The 6,831-nt window shown below is 30.5% G+C and overlaps 1 pseudogene; it reads right to left on the bottom strand.

Moving 5' to 3' along the window:
* Positions 1-6: 6 nt before the first annotated feature.
* LOC100570695 lies at positions 7-1,791 on the bottom strand (annotated as a pseudogene).
* Between the last annotated feature and the right edge of the window lie 5,040 nt (positions 1,792-6,831).

Below are 6,831 nucleotides of genomic sequence, written 5' to 3'. Positions count from 1 at the left end.
TATCGATCAGTGAGATGGTTGTGCTTGGTGATCCAGAGCCAATTTTTTTACGTTTGGTTCAATGTTTGTGAGATGAAGGCATAAGTCTCCTCTTTTGACGATGTCGAGTCGATTTCTTTTTTTAGTTATTAGATTCGTTACCGCACTAAATCCTCGCTCAACGAGGTAAGAGGAAGGGAAGGCAATTAATAATTTTTGTACGACAGTCCACAGCCCAGGATAAATTCGACTGATAGTAGACTGGAGCCAAAATTCTGTGAGGTTTTCACCATTCTTAAAACTTGCTTTTAACATCTCGTTAGTGGAAATACTGATGATACTTGATACTGTAGTTTTTCTGATTCAATATTTACAAAAGGGTTTATGACCCGTTGAGGAACTTCCAGGGACAAAATATCTTCAAAACGTTGTGAAAAATCTTTATCCAAAGATTGAAGGTGTTGACAGTAAATTTGTGTGTCATAAAACGAGATCTTATTGTTCTTGTGTAGATCTGACAGGATTGGAAACTGGCTAAACTCGTTGCGTTCAAAATTGTGCTTCCATAAAGTTAGTTTTTTTTTTGGAAAGCGGAAATAATAGATTTAGTTGTTATGAAATTGAGCTCGTCGCCTTGAAGTTGCAAATTGATGTCATTGAATTTTGCGAATAAATCGGTCATATAAGCGATATCGGTCTTAAATTTTAGCAACTTACTTCTCAGATCTACATCTTTCTCTTCAAGGAACTCAAGTATAGATTCGAATATATTCCAAAACCTGTTGAGGCCCGCGCCTTTGGAGGGCCATCGAACCTCGGTGTGTAGAATCAAACGATTGAATTCTTCGTCGTTGTCTTTACACAGCTGTGCAAATAGTCGATCGTTGAGAGAATTACTGCGAATTTTGTTGACAGCAGAGATGACATATCGTAATGACTGATGCAAACGGTCGCTCAGGTTTTTCGCAACTAAATGCTGTCGGTGAATCACGCAGTGAACAGCTAAAATACCTGGTACTTCTTTCTTTAAAAAGGCGATGAATCCACGATGACGACCCACCATTGCAGGCGCTCCATCATAGGCAACAGACATAATGTTCACAAGAGGAATATTCTTTTCTTTAAAATAATCTTTGACGGTATTGAAAATAGATTCACCTTTAGTATCTGCTATCAAGGTTCTTGCAGAAAGCATCTCTTATATGATTTTTCCTTCCTTCAAAAGTCGAACATACGCCAACAGTAAAGCCTCGTTACCAGGCAATGTCGATTCGTCAACTTGAAGGGAAAATTTGTTGGATACCAAGAGCTCGCATAAAGAAACTTCTACGTCTTCAGCCATTTCATCGATTCGTCGTCGCACAGTATCGTTACTTAATGGAACTTTTTTAATGACATTGTACGAGGCTGAATGGTGTAGAACTGTTTCTAGAACTTTCTTGATAGTTGGCAGTATTAATTGTTCACCAATGGTATGGGCTTTTCCTGATTTAGCTATTAATTTTGATATATTATAAGAGGCTATTAAACCATCGTCACATTGTGTTGAAGAAGTTGTGAGTAAGCCTGAGACTGACGGTGCCTTCAAAAACTTGTCCCTAATATTCGTAAAAAATAACAAATTTTTATTTTGTTTGTCTGGGTGAATTTTTGAAGATGCTCTTGCAAACGCGACGGTTTCATTACTTCGTTAGATAATACTCTTTTGCACAGTAAACACATAGGAAGCTGGGCGTTGGACGGTGATGGAATAAATCCGTACATCAAGTAATTTGTATTATATTGGCAACATTTCCTTTTTGCTTCTGACATCGTTGAATAATATACAATTTTAATATAAACCGAAACATGAAACGAAAACTAACACAACTGGCACGGTTAAAATCTAAATGTATACTGAAAGTACAGTAAGAAAAAGCATAATGCAGTTAAAGAGTAATAAAGATAATAATTCGTTCGAAAACGATTACAGATAAGCAAACGTTTGACGCTCTCGTATGTGTAGCTTATATTTCATAATCACGAGTTTATTTTAGTAATCGATAAAAATTAAAACATTTACCAAGATAAATCTTGGTGCGTTGCTTTGAACGGAAAAAAGTTCACCGCCCCCCTATCACCCAAAACGAGCCCACCGCCCATCTGTACTCCTTCACCGCCCACCGGGGGGCGATATCGCCCCCGTTGAGAAGCACTGATCTAAAGGTACAACTTTATTTTATATTAATATATTTTTTTGTACAATGTCCTTTAATTTATGTAATGATTAATAATTATAGAATCAAGTACTGCAGTGTCTTGAAGTGGAACAAATACCAAATATGATTTTGGGATGACTGATTCAGGTATGTTTTAACTAGGAACACTTTGCCATAGTTTAATATTTTGGTATTATAAAGTATGTTATGTTTAATTTGGTTAGTCTGCACATATTATATTCATTAGCCGTTAGGATAAACTTATATGCTATACATAGATTTATATAAAATGTTATATTTATAAATTTATGTTATTTGTTACAGCCTTTAAACATTTTGTTATTAACTCATTAACAAAATTCAAAAACGAAATAGCTGCAATACACACAACGGTCAACTCAACACATCTAGCATTACGTTCATTTTTAAATGACTCTGGTCAAAAAACAGCAAATCAATTGGCTTCTCAATATGCTAACAGTTATAGTTTGGATGATGTGTTTCCAATAACTAATGAACAAGAAATGAATATGTTCAATAATAAAATCCAGAATGATAAGCAGTTTAAATTAGAAATGGTAAATTTATAATAAACAGATATTTATTAAAGAATAGATATATATATAGTAGAAATTTGTTATAATTGTATATGAACTCTTATAAAGAACTAATATTTTGTGCCATTACAACCAACAATCTATTCTAACTAAATTCACAACAAATTAAAAGATTAATTAGCTGATAGTAGCTTAATACATTTGATCATTGGTGCAAATAGGTAGGACTTGGGGGGACTTAGTCTCCCACATTTCTGTTAAGGCCCCCCAGTTCAAAAGTCTGTAATTAGTACTGAGCATATATAATTTTTAGAAAATATTATAGGAGGTGCTTTAGTCCCCCCAAAATAATTTGTCTATTTACGCCTATGCATTTGATTATACTGCAATTTAATGTAGTTAGTGTATACAGCTCATTTCCATTATGATCATATTATGTATATACACTTTAGAGACACTAATTGAAAAATGATTATTATTACTAGAGAACAATACATTAATATTGTATTTTTTTGTCAGATTTAAAATAATACTTTATATAGTTTATTCAAATAAATATATGAGTAGGTAATATTTGCATACAAATCTGTTCCATTATTCCCCTATTCAATTATCCTAACCATTATATTTTAATAATAAATTAATAACCATTTAAAGATATTATATTAAAATTAAATTTCCTTTATAAAAAGATGAATTCTATATAGTTTATACTGTATAGTGTATACATATGATATATATTAATTTTTTTATTATTTATTTTTTTTTACATTTTTTAATAGTACCTAAATATATTACCATGAGTACAATATTGTTGTTAAATTTTTTTTATACAGGTATCAAAGTTATCCTTGTTAGTAGGAACCAAAGATGTTGGGGATAGTGTCCGTCGTCTTATAAGTCGCATGTTTAGTGATGATATCCTTACGCTGTATTCTTTACAAGGAAAAAAACAAAAAATGAATTTTTCTAAATTGCCTGCTTATCAACTAATAATTGGTATGTATTAAAATTTATGATCAATAATTAGTATATTATCTAACATATGACTAGTATATTGGCTTCCAAGCAAAACATTTAAGTAGATTTGCCACAACCTCATTTTTAACTGACGACACGCATCTAACATTGTGGAATTTATATATTGTAGTATGTTAGGTATTAATATTAGCATTTTATATTAAACACTATTGTGACAAAATTGAAATTGTCTGATTCAATAACAGATTTACAATCACTTAAAAATCAAAAACTGCAATAATATCAGCTGTAAATTTATTAGTTATTTTTCATTATTAATTTTAATTAACATTTGTTGTAAAATTGAAAAATCAGAAGATTATTCCAACAATGCACTCGTTTTTTTTTTTTAAATGTCAGTAGTTTAATTATTTATTATATTTTTTTTTTTTTTTTTATTTATTTTATCAATGAACTACAAATATACAATTATAATTATAGTTTTGATTAATTTGACCTCTCTAAGCGACGCTTGTGGTGAGGTAAATGAGTTACAACATATAGTATAATACAATACTAAATTACTTAAAAATAAAATTTATTACAATTGAAGTTTCTTAACTTATCATTTAATTAAAAGAATTATATAATACTAAGGTGTGTTTTTTTTATTATTATAGTTGTTCTAACAGATACGCAAATACAATTTTTTTATTGTATATATAGCCTTGCACTTTATTAAAATTATCGTATATACATTTTTTAACATTTAATGATAGCGAGTTGAACATAGTAGGACCTAAATAGTCAACAAAATGTTTTCCAAACTCTTTTTTTGTGTACCATACAGCAATTTCACACGCTCTAATGTCACGTTTTGTGTCATTTTTATTACTAATTTTGCTTGTCGAAAATAGAATGGCAAATTGTTTGTATAATAACTTAACTGGAAGTACCTTTAGTTGTTTATAGTTTTGTGTTGTGGAGCCCTGAAGATCTTTCTTATCCAAGCAGATTCTTAAAATTAAATTTTGTTGAATTTCTATAGGTCTTAGAACATACGATGAGCATCCACCCCATATTATTAATCCATATTGAAAAACTGATTTATATAACGCTTGATAAATGGAACGCATCGAGTCCGTTGGCAGTATTTTATTCAGTTTATAAAAAGTATATATAATAGTCCTCAAACGCATTACTAATATATTAATATGAACATCCCAGCGGAAGCTACTATCAATAAATATACCTAAATACTTAACCCTATTTACCCTTAATATCTTTTGGCAATTAAAACAGTTAAAAAAGTCATTTTTGCAAGAATGAATTTTGATTTCATTAACTGGAGACATGAGTAGATTTTTGATGGAAAAGGCAATATAAACAGTCTTACTGATATTCAGAGACAGCTTTCTATTTTTTAAATCATTAAACAATCTATTTACTCCTAATTCAGCTCGGCCTTTGACACCTTCCCATGTGTTACTAGAGAAAAGCAGGCATGTGTCATCTGCATATGTAACTACTAGTCCATCTAGTTTGATGTTACATAGATCATTTATGTATAAAATGAATAGAACAGGTCCTAAGACACTGCCTTGGGGAACACCATATTTAATATTTTCTTCTTTGCCTAACACACCATTTATAATGACCATTTGCTTTCTATTTTCCAAATAACTTTTGAACCATGATAAACTTTCATTTAGTATTCCAAAATTAGGCAAAAGGTTTTTTAGATCAACAGTGTCAAAAGCCTTAGCTAGATCTAAAAATGCTGCGATTACCTTTTCGTTGTTATCAAGTTTTTTGTAAATAAACTGAGTAGCAAGATACAGGGCTCCAGTAGTGCTTCGATCTGGTCTAAAACCAAATTGGTTTTTAGATAAAAGTTCATTCTGTTCTAAGAAATTCATAAGTCTGCCTTTAACTATTTTTTCAAATATTTTAGAAAAGTTGCAGAGCATAGAAATTGGCCTATAATTAGAAACATCCTCTGAGTTTCCTGATTTAAACAACGGTTTCACAATAGCTAACTTAAATTTATCAGGGAAAATACCTCTTCTTATACATAAATTGAATATATAGACTAACGGCTCTGTAATAAAATATGCAACTTGTTTTAATAATTTAACAGAAATTTTATCGAAGCCAGAAGCAGTTTCGTCTTTTAATTTATTTATAATAGATATTACATCTCGATGTTCTATTGGTTTTAGAAACATGTCATTAAATGAAAATTTACTAGGTGTATTTGTAGTATTTGTACTATCCAAACCATTTTTTTTCAAATTTTTCTGCTAATGATACACCGACATTCGAAAAATATAGATTAAATATATTAGATGCCTCAAAGGGATTTTTCTGCGAATCAATTATGATACCGTTATGTTTAATGTTACCTTTAAATGTGTCATTTTTTTTTCTGTTCTTAGATCCAATTAACTCATTAATAAAGTTCCATGTGTGTTTAGGATTATGTTTAAATTTAGAAAAAGTTTTTGTATAAAATTTTAATTTTGCTATCCTTAATACATAGCTAAATTTATTTCTATATTTGATATTGAAATTACGTAGATTAGTATTTTGGGGGTGTTTTTTAACTTTTTTGGATAAGTCATTTTTACGGCGTGCTGATATTAGTAAACCTTTAGTCATCCACTCTTTTAGTCTAGTATTTTTTGAATTCATTTTATGAAGGCTACTAGCTCTCTCAATAACATTATTAAGTTCAGCGTAAAAATAATCGACAGCTTCATTTTCATTGGTTAAATTATATAAGTTAATCCAGTTTTTTTCTTTCAATAAGTTACGGGCTAAATTATAGTTTAAATTTTTGGAAATTTGTTGCGCATTTATTTTATTAAAAGTATTAGATAAAGGTATTGCAGCTATAACAGAGTAACGATAGTAGTAGTAATTTGGGTGTTCTGAGGCACTTTTTACGGGGAGATGAAAAAAGTTCAAGGGGGAAAGTCCGCCTTACAGTACATTCGATCACCGTATAGCTAAAAATTCTAATATGTATGGGTTGGGTGTTCTGAGTCACTTTTTACAGGGAGATGAAAAAAATTCAAGGAGGAAAGTCCGCCTTGCAGTACATTCGATCACCGTATAGCTAATATTCTAATATG

This window comes from Acyrthosiphon pisum, unplaced genomic scaffold (assembly GCF_005508785.2).
Source record: "Acyrthosiphon pisum isolate AL4f unplaced genomic scaffold, pea_aphid_22Mar2018_4r6ur Scaffold_22;HRSCAF=120, whole genome shotgun sequence".
Lineage (NCBI taxonomy): Eukaryota > Metazoa > Arthropoda > Insecta > Hemiptera > Aphididae > Acyrthosiphon > Acyrthosiphon pisum.
This window is presented reverse-complemented; position numbering and strand designations above follow the sequence as displayed.